General features: G+C 43.1%; 1 long non-coding RNA gene across 1 annotated transcript in view; it reads left to right on the top strand.

Annotated features, from left to right (window-relative positions):
* LOC108536426 (uncharacterized) overlaps positions 1-12,399 on the top strand; it is a 50,522-nt gene extending 38,123 nt beyond the window's left edge. Inside the window, exons 4-5 of the long non-coding RNA XR_001887515.1 lie at positions 12,170-12,223; positions 12,320-12,399. This is a non-coding gene — a long non-coding RNA (uncharacterized LOC108536426). The remainder of the gene's footprint in view (positions 1-12,169; positions 12,224-12,319) is intronic.
* Positions 12,400-14,839: the final 2,440 nt, after the last annotated feature.

Here is a 14,839-nt window from a genome sequence, read left to right on the forward strand (position 1 = left end):
AGCCTTATCTGAGTGTACCTGCTACCAGAGAAGATGGTGCCTGGCATTCCATCACAGTTTCCCAGCACAGATACCTGCTGCTCCCTTCTTCATTGATAGGGCATTCTAGTGACATCAAAGGAACTTGCTCCATGCAACGAGTTACAATCTGGATGGTCAGGGAATTTAAATCCTCCAGGCTAGCTCTGGGCCCACGGGGATGAGAGTCACTGGGAAAATGCCCAGCCTCTTTTGACTTGTGAGTGAATTTGGAGGTGTATTTCACAGTTTTCTAGAGGATATCCAGTAGGATGGAGACCACTGTAACTGCAGCAGTAACTTGCTCATTAACACATCCTTTATTGGCTTTTCTCCCTTCTGTGTCTCATTTCCTAATCCCTCATGTATGTTTTCTGGGATTGTCTCCAAATAAACTAACTGCATTCAAGTTCTTGCCCCAGGCTCTGCTTTTGAGGGAAACTAAACTAGAACTTAGAAAATGGGGCACATGTACCCCTGGAGTTGAATGTGGTGGCAGCAGGAAGGTTCAATATGGAGGGCTCCCAGGGAAAACAGAGGGAGGAGACTCTAAATCAGATGAGAATCCCTTCTACACTGAGCACTCTCCATCTAGACCTCAGGGATTTTAGAAATCACTGTGTTTTCCTTCACTAAACAGAATAATTCCTTCCCTTCACCCCCTACATACTTTTTTTTGGTTTTATTAAAGGAATCCATTCCAAGACTGAGGGATTCCACAACTTGCTCGATATTTTAGTCAAACGAGTAACAGAAAAGACCAGCTTCCTGAACATAGACAGCAGCTCTTGCATCATGGCACAGTGAGTCCAGAAAAGAGAATGATACAATTGATAAACCACAGGATCAAAAACTTCCCCAAAGTTCCAGTTCCCTGTGGTTTGGAAACTAAATGAAACAGCTTCCTCCAACGTGGTGGAATCAGAAAGAACCCCGGAGCCAGCTCCCAAGAAATAGAAGTGACAGAACTGTATGGTCTGGCCCTTTCCTTTGTACTGGTCTCTACAGTGGGGGACCAAAAGCCTTGTTAATACCTGGCTTTCAGAAGTGAGAGGCCTATTTGAAAGTGTCAGGGCAGGGAGGAAGTTAGTGGTAGCCCACTGGGCTTTCAGGGGAGCTGCTTTCCCAATTTTCTTTGGGAGATCCTAGTCAAGTAAAATATAACATCTTTATAAATTATCCAGACTCTGTGTTTTTAAAGTATCTGTAACTCAGTTATTTAGTTGAAAAACTTTAATATCCAGAACACAGGGAATTTTTTATATTGTCAATCCACACTTCGTTGTTTTGTTCAGTTCTGGCAACCTCACTGGGATGGCACTTTGACACACTGGAGAGTGTCAAAAGACTAGAAACCATGACGTATGTGGTATATTGCAATATGTTGAGTGTTTTCCTCAGTGAATAATAATTACATTCTTTCCTTATTCAAGTTTAGACACAATTGAGAAATACAGAGGAGTAAAACTATTATTTTATTGTTGGCAATACCGGATTCATGGATACGACTTGGACCTGCAGCATCTATATTTTGGGAGCTACACTTGCAAGGATGGAACGTAGAGGAGAGATATTGACCCAGCCTCTCTGAAGCCCATCTGTATTCTGCTTTGTATTTGTTTAACATGAAGAGCAATGAGAGAGAAGTTTCTCTAACCATGCCTCTAGAAGGCAGCACCAGGCCCTGACCAGGTATCATCATATGGAACCAGGAATAGAAGTGAACACATTCATCTCTCTAGCAGGTTAGCCAAAAAGATGGCTGATCAAGGGCTCAGCCTCACATGTTCAGGACTTTATTAATATACCTAGTTAGATAAGGTGCTCCTCAGCCTTTGAGAAGAATAACGAGAAGGGACCAGGAGCAAGGAAAACATTCCTTCTCAATACCTCTGGAAAGTGAAAATTCCTATTTTGGGCCAGGACAGAAACATGGCAGAGGGAGAAAATGATACTCCTAATAGAATGTGTTTATTTGGGGAAAGAGAAGACTTAGAAGAAGTCCCGAGATTTATATTTAAGTATCTGAAGTCCTGTTATAGAAAACAGGGCAGTATCTCGGGTGATGGGTACACCAAAATCTCACAAATCACCACTAAATAACTTATGCATGTAACCAAATACCACCTGTTTCCCAAAAACCTGTGGAACTAAAACAATTACAATAAATAAATTTTTAAAAAGAGGGCAGAGTGGATCTTTGGTAGTTTGTTTCACATTGCTGTAAAGGAATATTTGAGGCTGGTACTTTATACAGAATAGAGGTTTATTCAGCTCACAGTTCTGCAGGCTGTAGAAGAAGCGTAGTGCTGGCATCTGCTTCTGGTTAGGACCTCAGGAAGCTTTCACTTATGGCTACAGGTGAAGGAGGATCAGGCATGTCTCATGGTGAGAGAGGAGTAATAGAAAGAGGAAGAATATTTGAGGCTCTTCAACAACCAGATAGTGCATGAACTCAAACAGTGAGCATTACCACAAGCACAGCACCAAGCCATTCATGAGGGATCTGCCCTCGTGACCCAAACACCTCTTACTAGGCCCATCTCTAACATTTCTTTTTTTTTTTTTTTTTGAGATGGAGTCTCACTCTGTCGCCTAGGCTGGAGTACAGTGGCCGGATCTCAGCTCACTGCAAGCTCTGCCTCCTGGGTTTACACCATTCTCCTGCCTCAGCCTCCCGAGTAGCTGGGACTACAGGCGCCCGCCACCTCGCCCGGCTAGTTTGTTAATATTTTTTAGTAGAGACGGGGTTTCACTGTGTTAGCCAGGATGGTCTCGATCTCCTGACCTTGTGATCCGCCCGTCTCGGCCTCCCAAAGTGCTGGGATTACAGGCTTGAGCCATCTCTAACATTTCAACATGAGATTTGGAGAGGACGAAATATCCAAACCATATCATTCTTCCCCTGGCCCTCTAAATTTCATGTTCTTCTCACATTGCAAAATACAATCATCCCTCCAATAATCTCCAAAAGTCTTAATTTAGTCCAGCATTACTCAAAAATCCAAAGTCTCATCTGAGACTCAACGCAATTTCCTTTCACTTATGAACCTGTAAGATCAAAAACAAGTTATTTACTTCTAAGATACAATGGTGGTACAGGCATTGGGTAAAGGGAGAAGCTGGCCAAAAGAAGGGGGCAACAGGCTCCATACAAGTGTAAAATCCAGCAGGGCAGACATTAAATCCTAAAACTCCAATGTAACCTTTGACCCCATGTCCCACATCCTGGGCAAACTGTTGTGATGGGTGGGCTCTCAAAACCCTGGGCAGCTCCACGTCTGTGACTTTTCAGGGTGCAGCTTTTGTGACTGCTCTCACAGTTTGGAGTTGAGTCCCTGTGGCTTTTCCAAGATCAGAGTGTAAGATGTCAGTGTCTCTACTATTTTTGGGTTTGGGGAGTAGCAGCCCTTTTCCCACAGCTCAATTAGGCAGTGCTCTGTGTTGAAGCTCCAGCCCCATGTTTCTCCTTGGCACTGCCCTAGTAAATTTTCTCTATAGGGGCTTCACCCCTGCAGCAGGCTTCTCCTTGGGCACCCAGGCTTTCCTATATACCCTCTGAAATCTAGGTGGAAGTGACCAAGCTTCTTTCACTCTTGCATTCTGTGCATGTGCAAACTTAACACCATGTGGAAGCTGTGAAGGCTTATGGCTTGCACCCTCTGGAGAGGCAGTCTGAGCTGTATCTGGGCCCTCTGAACTGATGCAAAGGCTGGAGAAGCGGGGATATGAGAAGCAGTATCCTGAGGCTGAGCAGAGCAGTGGGGCTTTGGCCCTGGCCCTCAAAATCATTCTTTCCTCCTAGGCCTCTAGGTTTGTGATTGGGCCATTCAGATCTCTCAAGTGTCTTCAAGACCCTTTTTTCATTGTTTTGATTATTAGCACTTGGCTCTCTTTGCATCATGCAAATCTCTCCAGCATGCAGTTGCTCCCCAGGCAACTTAAATTCTTCTCCTGAAAATCCTTTTTCCTTTTGTACCACAATGCCAGGCTGCAAATTTTCGTGCTCTGCTTCCCTTTTAATTGTAAGTTCCAACTTTAAGTCATTTTTTTTGCTCCTAATCTGATCATAAGCTGTTAGAAGTGGCTATGCCTGAACACTTTGCTGCTTGGAAATTTCCTCCAGATACCCCAACTTATCCTAAGGTATTCCTCCAGATGCCCTAAGTTGTCACTCTTAAGTTCAACCTTCCACAAAGCCCTAAGACATGGATATAATGCAGTCACATTCTTCGCTCAGGTGTAAGAAGGGTAACCTTTACTCTGATTCCCAATAACTTCCTCATCTCCACTGACGACCTCATCAGCCTGGTCTTTACTGTCCATACTTTTACCAGCATTTTGGTCACAACCACTTAACCAGTCTCTAGCAAGTTCCAAACTTTCCTTCTCCTTCCTGTCTTCTTCTAAGCCCTCCAAACTCTTCCAGTATCTACCTGTTACCCATTCCAAAGCCACTTGTACATTTTCAGGTGTCTTTATAGCAGTGGCCCACTCCTCAATACCAACTTTTTTTTTTTTTTTTTTTTTTTTTAGACGGAGTCTTGCCCTGTCACCAGGCTGGAGTGCAGTGTCGCGATCTTGGCTCACTGCAACCTCTGCTTCCCGGCTTCAAGAGATTCTCCTGCCTCAGTCTCCCAAGTAGCTGGGATTATAGGCACACACCAGAATGCCCAGCTAACTTTTGTATTTTTAGTAGAGACAGGGTTTCACCATGTTGGGGTTTCACCATGTTGGCCAGGATGGTCTCGATCTCTTGACCTCGTGATCCGCCCATCTCAGCCTCCCAAAGTGCTGGGATTACAGGCATTAGCCACCATGCCTGGCCTCAGTACCAACTTTCTGTGGTAGTCTATTTTGTGTAGCTATAAAGGAATATCTGAAGTTGGATAATTTATAAAGAAAAGAGATTTATTTTGGATTATAGTTTTGCAGGTTGTATAAGAAGCACAGTGCTGGCATCTGCTTCTGGTCAGAACGTCAGGAAGCTTTTACTCATGGCTGATGACAAAGGGAGAGCAGGCATGTCACATGGCGAGAGAGGGAGAAGGGAGAGAGGGAAGCAGTTCCAGGCTCTTTTAAACAATCAGATCTCATGTGAACTCACAAAGTGAGAACTCACTCTTTACTGCAAGGACAGCACTAAGCCATTCATGAGAAATCTGCCTCCATGGCTCAAACACCGGGCACTAGGCCCTGCCTCCAACATTGGAGGCCACATTTCAACGTGAGATTTGGACGGGACAAAACATCCTAACCATATATGGGAGTCCAATTGCTGAAGTACAAAAGCAAATAAAAAAGGAAACATTTTGTTACTTCTCATTAATTTTCCTTTCCCCCAACTAAAAAAGGCTACCTTAGTAACTGAAAGTTTGCAAGCAAAGATTAGAGATATTTGTAGAAGACATCTAAGTATTCGTTTGGAGTCTGGGAAATTTTTCTATTATCTTTCTAAACTCTGAGATTCTTTGATTCTATGAAGATTTAGCACAGGTTAATACATGTTTGTCTTTTAAGTAGAATAAAGATTGTTCTAAATGCAGACAACCTTTAAACATAACTATGATAAAACATGGGGAAAATAACTGCAGGATAGCCTAGATAACAAAAAATGGCTTCTCCTATTTTCTACCAAGTTTTATTTATATAGATAAACCAGCCAACGAAATAATAACTTTACATCCCTGCCAGTTTTTCTCTAGGTACACGCTCCCAGGCAAGGAAAAGAAGACAGTTAAGAATTCAGGGTGTTATGGAAGAAGAGTAAGTCCTAGAGATCTACTATAGTATAGAGTGTCCATAGTTAACAAGTACTTAAAAGTTGCTAAAAGGGTAGATATGATGTTAAGTATTCTTATCACACACACATAATACAAAAAGATCATTGGTAGAAAATACACTCAGAAACTAAAAAAAAAACAAAAAAACCAAAAACCAAAAAACATCCTGGGGAATATACATTCTGACAATCAGCCTAAATATGAGTATAAAATATATGTGAACAGTGACACCATTTTCATTTGATTCATCCACTCTGTTCAGAAAAACATCGAAATGGTTCACTGTGTTCTTTAACACATCTGCTTTCTCTAACAAATAATTGGTCAAAGCCTATATTCATATTGGGAGACACCAGGAAAAGCCCCTGCTTAAAACTGCTTATCTTACCCATTGCCAACAAATTCTTCCCTGAGAACTTATTCCTATCAGAATGAAAATATCACTGGAAGGAAAAAAAAATTGGAAACTCAAGGGAGCTGTATTTGCAGGGCTTCTTACAAAATGGCCCTTAAAGATAGCCCTGTAAGGGGATCAAAGACATATATATTGCTAGGTTGCTAAAATTAAGCTCTGGTAATGAATTAGGCCATAGAAGCTAAAATCCAGAAGCATTTGCTCAGGGACAAAACAGAAGTAATTCTATTGTCACCATACTTCCCGTTCCTGTTGTGGATATCCATTTTCTTTATCTTCTAGCATATCTAGGCATTATTTGTCACTTATAAATTCCTCTTCCTTTTCTCTATTTTTGTCTCACATTATATGTTTTTGACTATGAGCTCACTGAAGCAGGGAGCAAGTTTTATGGTTCTATGCTTCTGAGAAGTTGAGTAGCCACGTGGAAAGATCATGAACTTTCAAGTTGGACTGAACTTGTTTTGAATCTCACTTAGTCATTTGGAAGCTCAATTTCCTTCTCTGCAAAAGCTTCTGGCAAACCATTGTATCTAGATCTGTGATCCAGTGGTTAGCACAATGCTGGGAGTTCACTAGATTCTTCATAGGTGTTCATTGAATGATTGGCAACTCACTTGGGAGTACCCAGGATTGGCCTGAGGTGTTGGGAAAGGGATGAGAAGAAGAAAGTGAAAAGCAATTATGCGGCAAAGGACACGAAGACTCCTGCATTGGCTTTGATCGCCGACTTACTTAATGTGGCCCTGAAGTTCGTACTGAGTTGGAATTTTTGATTCTTATTTCCTACCTGGAGACAGCCAAGTAAGACAGCTGCTATGTGCTTATACATGGGAAGGAAGCTTTCCTGCCCTTCTCCAGTGAGCTAGCTTCCATTCAGTAGGTTTACAGCTTCAAATGTCTTTTCCCTGTCTGTACAATAAATGACTGGCTGGTATCAGAACTTGAATTGAGTGTAAGATTCACCCCAGAAAAACTTCTGTCAGTCCAGACCTGACTTAAATTATAACATTCTTGATGGCAAACAACTTACTTTGCCCCAGGTCTAGCTCAATACATTTTACTTCAAGTAATAGAAAAAAATCAACTTCAAATGGCTTAAACATTGGGGAACCTTTATTGTCTTATGTAAGAGTCTGATGATATGGAAGTTTTGGGATTGACATATTCAGTAGCTCAACAACATTGTCAAAGACTCAAGTGCTTCCTTCTTTCTCCTTGGCCATTGCCAGCATGTTGGCTTGTCCTTAGGCTGATATATTTTTTTTTTTTTTGAGGTGAAGTCTCACTCTGTCACCCAGCCTGGAGGGCCATGGCGCAATCTCAGCTCACTGCAACCTCCAGCTCCTGTGTTCAAGTGATTCTCCTGCCTCAGCTTCTCAAGTAGCTGGGGTTGCAGGCATGAGCCACCACACCCCGCTTATTTTTACATTTTTAGCAGAGACGGGGTTTCACCATGTTGGCCAGGTTGATCTCAAACCCCTGACCTTGGGTGATCTGCCCGCCTCAGCCTTCCAAAGTGCTGGGATTGCAGGCATGAGCCACCACGCCCGGCCAGGCTGATTGTTCTTGTAGCTTCAGTAAGGCCATGTGTGCTTTTACCAAGTGCTATGCTGACCAAGCACAATTCATGAGCAATCAAAATGCAACTGCTTTGTCTTTCCAACCCTCTGCCCCTTAGAACCTTATTCAATGCAGGTAATTTCTGCCATTCTCTAGATGAAGCCTCCAAAAGGTTCATAAATTTCTACTCACTCTTAGTTAATAGACAAGCCTACAATCATGTTAAGCTGCAAACACAATCTTGATTCGATAATATGAATGTTGAGTAGAGGATATTATCCAAAACTCTGAACTTGATTTAACATAAGATTTTCTCCTCCTGCTGTCCCCCACCTTATGTTAGCTCCAGGCTGGAAGCTCACAGTGAGAAAAGTCAAGAGGGAGGTGGGATGTGGTGGCAGTGGTCCACGGTTGGCCCTGTGGGGAGGGTATTTCATCACTGACATTGTTTAGAATTGTCAATGCACAGTGATCATGAAAAACAGACTGAGACTGATTTTAGTTAGTATTACTACTGTTCTCCAAAATTCTCCAAAAATGTTGCAGGCCTCGTTTTCCTGCTTCCTTAGTGTGCCACTCCCGTGGATCCTCTTATAGTTCACTTCTGGGAGAAGGAAGTGTTGACCACCCTCCCTGCTTGCTAGCCAGGGAGTGGCTCACACAGGAGTGGTGGGGGATAGGAAAGCTCTGACATCTATTTATCTGTTTGTACATGTATCTATTACTTTTATTTATTTCTTAGTGTTGTTTAAAACTAACTAACCCAGGGTACTTTTGTAGGCTCATAGGACACTTTCATCCATGGGACCACCCACCTGCAGTTTTTTTTTTTTTTTTTAAATTATACTTTAAGTTCTGGGGTACATGTGCACAACATGCAGGTTACATAGGTATACATGTGCCATGTTGGTTTGCTGCACCCATCAAGTCATCATTTACATTAGGTATTTCTCTTAATGCTATCCCTCCCCAGCCCCCCAGCCCCGATAGTCCCCAGTGTGTGATGCTCCCCTCCCTGTGACCATGTGTTCTCATTGTTCAACTCCCCCTTATAAGTAAGAACATGTGGTGTTTGGTTTTCTCTTCTTGTGTTAGTTTGCTGAGAATGATGGTTTCCTATTTCATCCATGTCCCTGCAAAGGACGTGAACTCATCTTTTTTAATGGCTGCATAGTATTCCATGGTGTATATGTGCCACATTTTCTTTATCCAGTCTATCATTAATGGGCACTTGGGTTGGTTCCAAGACTTTGCTATTGTGAACAGTGCTATAATAAGCATACATATGCATGTGTCTTTATAGTAGAATGATTTATAGTCCTTTGGGTATATACCCAGTAATGGGATTGCTGTTTTCTTAATGTGGGTAGATGTATCTTTTTTTTTGATGGTCAGTCACAACTCCTTCCTTAGCTCCAGGAGTCTAAGGTTCACTTTTAGGGTGCTTCTGTTGGAGTCCCTCTGACCCTCAAGGTGCTGTGTGATGAGCCGGTGCTCTCTCTCTCCTCTGCATAGTGCATGGCTAGTATTTGAGAATCATGTGTCATTCATTCTGGCAAACTCTGGGAGTACAGGCCAGTCTCAAAGTATCAGCTCTGTCCTGGCTCTGCTGGACCTGTTAGTCCTTCTCAGATCCTCTAGAGCTGGGGTCGCCAACCCCTGGGCCACAGACTGTCCCTGGCCTGTTGGGAACTGGGCCACACAGCAGGAGGTGAGTAAAGGGCCAGTGAGAATTACCGCCTGAGTTCCACCTCCTGTCAGATCAGTGGTGGCACTGGATTCTCATAGGAGTGTGAACCCTATTGTGAACTGTTCATGCAAGGGATCTAGGTTGTGTGCTCCCTATGAGAATCTAATGTCTGACGGTCTGAGGTAGAACAGTTTCATCTCAAAACCAGGCTCTCAAACCATCCCGATTCATGATAAAAATTGTCTTCCATGAAACAGTTCCCTGGTGCTAAAAAGGCTGGGGACCACTGCTCCAGAGGCAAGAGACAAACCTAACTCTACAACTTCTTCCAAATTCAGGGACAGTGCAGGAAGCCCAGCCTCTCCAGGCTTAAGATGTAGCAGTCAATACTCCTCCCTCCCTGTTTCCTCTGGAGGAAGAGGAGACTGCAGCATGGTAACAATTCTCTCTAACGAAATACCATCTCCAAAATACTCCTTTCCCTTCGCATCTTACCCCTAGAGCTGTGGAGCTGGTTTTTCAGTAGGATCCTTTGGAAATGCCACATAAAGGATTTTCAGCTCACCTTTGCTGCATATCTGCTCTGTATCCTCCTGGTATCTCAGTCACAGATGAGGCAGGGATAGTCTTATTTTAACATCCAGTTACACAGACACGGCAATATCCAACAGAAGAACAAGAGACAGTTTTCCTTTTGTCTGGAAAATTCTTTCTAGTTATCCAAGAATACTTTCTCTCATGTCCTTTTTGTCAGGACTTGGTCCCAAAATAAATACCTTGCCAGGAGAATGGTAGTAACAAGAGTGCCTTAGACTAGTCAATATTCATTCTTGAGCCAGAGATAAGGTTACCTTCTGGAGCACATGGTCGTGGTGGAGAAATGCGATGCAGGACCAAATTCGGAGGACAGGTACCCAGTGACATCTGCTAATTGAGCATGCAGTATCTGTCAAATGATAATGACTTTGGAAAGCTCAGAGTCAAGGATGTCTGCCAATAAATTCAATCTACCCTAAAAATCATTAGGCTTTTGGAGATGAATGACAGGGTTGGAGAAAGTATGGATGGGACTGCACAGATGGCTCCAATCAGAATGAAGATAGGCTGGTGATGAAAGGTACTCGTGAAATAGGATCTTTGGGGCTGTCAGGATTCTCATGGTTTCCTTCCTGCCTATGAACAGCCATCAGGGAAGGTCCATCTCGCTGTGGGCTTTTCCTCTCTGAGGGATTCTTCCACTGCTGGAGTTTGATCAGGCATTAAAGACCTCATTTTGGCCAGCTGGAGTGTGCTTTTTCCTTGGTTGCCCTGTGGACAACCCAAGGCCTTTCAGATGAACTTATGAACTCTTGCTCTGTTTCATGTGTGGGGAGGGCTTGGGGGAGTGCAGGCTGCTACCCAACATGCCTTGGGCCCTTCTGCCAGGCCCCTTTTCTGTCCTGACCTGTGAGATCTTGCAGTCTGTTTCCCACTGTCAATCAGGCTGAATCGTGTCAAATTATGCAGTGCTACACTCAGCCACAAGAGCCGGGTTGAGACCTACAAATTCATTTACACATGCAACTTAAGCCAAGATATTTTTCCCAGGTCTGCAGTGTTGTTGAAAAGAAATGGGGTGCCAAAGGCCAAACAAGTGGAATTGGAGCTTAAAACTATGCCCTTTTCTATAAACCTTGTAGTTCTGGGCCACTGTGCTGCCCTGTCTCACTCTGAATTCCTTTGTCCCCTAGATAACAGTTTCTAAAGTACTCCCACCTCCCTTCCAGGAATGTGGAAAATAAAGTTTTATAGGTTGATTTATATTTATTTTATTTTGAACATAACATACATTACCTCAGTATCTCCTTTCCATAGCTTTATCAGTAATTCATATAAAATACTGATAAATCAGATTATCAGTAATTCTAGACTTTGTCAAGTTCTTTGCAGAATTAACTATAATTTTATTTTAAGTCACCATTTGGAAGGGCAGGAGATGCATTTTGGACACATAAGGAAGATGTTAAGAAGCACTCAACATAGTATACATGTGTGCATGTATGCTAATATATGTTTATATGTATAAATAAAATATACAGAGATATACAAATATTTCATAATTATAGATATATGCCATATTAATTCAGGTTGAACAGTAATAGTAGGAAGGTAATGCTTGCTCAGGTATTGAAAAATTTTCACAGTGCATCCCTTGAGCCCATTTGCTATGAGCCCTGATTATACCACTTTTTTCTTGGAAAGACAGGGAGGGCTCAGTGGTGGAAGGAAGTGAAAACAGAATCTGATGACTAGAAGAGCTTGCTGTCTACTGATTTACACCTGGAATCTTAAAGCACTGAAAGTTGGGGTTCTTATCTTGGCTGTCCCTCTGCCAAATCCAACATTTTTTCCTTTTTTGGAGGGCAGATCAGATATAATTTCACATTTGTAGCACCCCAAAGTGTATTCCTTTGAGGAAATTAATTGTGGAGCTAATTATGGTGCATTCTTAGTTCTGGTTTTCTGCATGGCTGAAGGCTCCTCTCCCTAAAGAGCCCTCAGACTCTTGGAGTTTTCACACTCGCTCTAAACACTGTGTAATTTACATGTTCCTGTAGCCAATATTAATGAGAGCTAATATTTACCTGGTGCTTATGTGCTTATCTACTGTTCTATGTGATTTTAATCTATGTACAAGTAATCACTGTCTCCACTTTACAGCCGAGGGAACAGAGGCATAGAAGCTAAAGTGATTTTCTCAAGGTCCCACAGCTGGTAAGACATGGACCCAGCATTTGGGCTCAGGCTGTGTCTGGTTTGAGGTCCAAGCTCACAGCAACTCTGCCATTCTGTTTTATCTTTGCCTTCTAGGGAATACAGGCAAGGTGGAGATGGAGACAAACTTGGTGCTTAATAAGAAGCTATGGAATTAAAGAAAAGACAGCATACAGCATTCAGCTCACGTTCACTGTGTTCCTCCTCTGTATTCTACCAGTGGCTCAGGTGCAACTGAGGCAGGTGTAGTCTAATCTTAGCATTCTGTTAAATAGACATAACCATATCTAACAGAAGAATAGAAACACTCTAAGATTCTGGAGAACCGGAATAGGAACAGCTCCAGTCTACAGCTCCCAGTGTGAGCGATGCAGAAGACGGGAGATTTCTGCATTTCCAACCGAGGTACTGGGTTCATCTCACTGGCGCTTGTTGAACAGTGGGTGCAGGACAGTGGGTACAGCCCACCGAGTGTGAGCCAAAGCAGGGCAAGGCATCGCCTCACCCAGGAAGCACAAGGGGTCAGGGGATTCCCTTTTCTAGCCAAGGGAAGCTGTGACAGAGAGCACCTGGAAAATCGGGTCACTCTCACCTTGATACTGCACTTTTCCAATGGTCTTAGCAAATGGCACACCAGGAGATTATATCCTGTGCCTGGCTTGGAGGGTCCCATGCCCACGGAGCCTCGCTCATTGCTGGCATAGCAGTCTGAGATCGAACTGCAAGGTGGCAGTGAGGCTGGGGGAGGGGCGCCTGCCATTGCTGAGGCTTGAGTAGGTAAACAAAGCAGCCTGGAAGCTTGAACTGGGTGGAGCCCACCTTAGCTCAAGGAGGCCTGCCTGCCTCTGTAGACTCCACCTTTGGGGGCAGGGTATAGCTGAACAAAAGGCAGCAGAAACCTCTGCAGACTTAAATGTCCCTGTCTGACAGCTCTGAAGAGAGTAGTGGTTCTCCCAGCATGGAGTTTGAGATCTGAGAATGGACAGACTGCCTCCTCAAGTGGGTCCCTGACCCCTGAGTAGCCTAACTGGGAGGCATCCCCCAGTAGGGGCACACTGATACCTCACATGGCTGGGTACCCCTCTGAGATGAAGTTTTCAGAAGACCGATCAGGCAGCAACATTTGCTGTTCAGCAATATTCACTCTTCTGCAGCCTCTGCTGCTGATACCCAGGCAAACAGGGTCTGGATGGACTTCCAGCAAACTCCAACAGACCTGCAGCTGAGGGTCCTGACTGTTAGAAGGAAAACTAACAAACAGAAAGGACATCCACACCAAAACCCCATCTGTACGTCACCATCATCAAAGACCAAAGGTAGATAAAACCACAAAGATGGGGAAAAAACAGAGCAGAAAAGCTGAAAATTCTAAAAATTGGAGCGCCTCTCCCCCTCCAAAGGAATGTAGCTCCTCACCAGCAACAGAACAAAGCTGGATGGAGAATGACTTTGACAAGTTGAAAGAAGAAGGCTTCAGATGACCAAACTTTTCTGAGCTAAAGAAGGAAGTTTGAACCCATCGCAAAAAAGCTAAAACCCTGAAAAAAGATTAGACGAATGGCTAATTAGAATAACCAGTGTAGAGAAGTCTTTAAATGACCTGATGGAGCTGAAAACCATGGCACAAGAACTACGTGACAAATGTACAAACTTCAGTAACTAACTCAATCAACTGGAAGAAAGGGTATCAGTGACTGAAGATCAAATGAATGAAATGAAGCGAGAAGAAAAGTTTAGAGAAAAAAGAGTAAAAAGAAACAAACAAAGCCTCCAAGAAATATGGGACTGTGTGAAAAGACCAAATCTACATCTGATTGGTGTACCTGAAAGTGATGGGGAGAAAGGAACCAAGTTGGAAAACACTCTGCAGGATATTATGCAGGAGAACTTCCCCTTCCCCAAGGCAGGCCAACATTCAAATTCAGGAAATACAGAGAACACCACAAAGATACTCCTTGAGAAGAGCAACTCCAAGACACATAATTGTTAGATCCACCAAAGTAGAAATGAAGGAAAAAATGTTAAGGGTAGCCAGAGAGATAGGTCTGTTTACCTACAAAGGGAATTCCATCAAACTAACAGCAGATCTCTCGGCAGAAACTCTCCAAGCCAGAAGAGAGTGGGGGCCAATATTCAACATTCTTAAAGAAAACAATTTTCAACCCAGAATTTCATATCCGGCCAAACTAAGCTTCATAAGTGAAGGTGAAATAAAGTCCTTCATAGACAAGCAAATGCTAAGAGATTTTGTCACCACCAGGCCTGCCCTAAAAGAGCTCCTGAAGGAAGCACCAAATATGGAAAGGAACAACCAGTACCAGCTATTCATTGCAAAAACATGCCAAATTGTAAAGACCATCGAAGCTAGGAAGAAACTACATCAACTAATGAGCAAAATAACCAACTAACATCATAATGACAGGATCAAATTCACACATAACAATATTAACCTTAAATGTAAATGGGCTAAATGCTCCAATTAAAAGACACAGACTGGCAAACTGGATAAAGGGTCAAGACCCATCACTGTGCTGTATTCAAGAGACCCATCTCACATGCAGAGACACACAGGCTCAGAATAAAGGGATGGAGGAAGATCTACCAAGCAAACGGAAA

The sequence above is a fragment of the Rhinopithecus bieti genome, unplaced genomic scaffold (assembly GCF_001698545.2).
Source record: "Rhinopithecus bieti isolate Rb0 unplaced genomic scaffold, ASM169854v2 scaffold_641, whole genome shotgun sequence".
In the NCBI taxonomy this organism is placed as follows: Eukaryota; Metazoa; Chordata; class Mammalia; order Primates; family Cercopithecidae; genus Rhinopithecus; species Rhinopithecus bieti.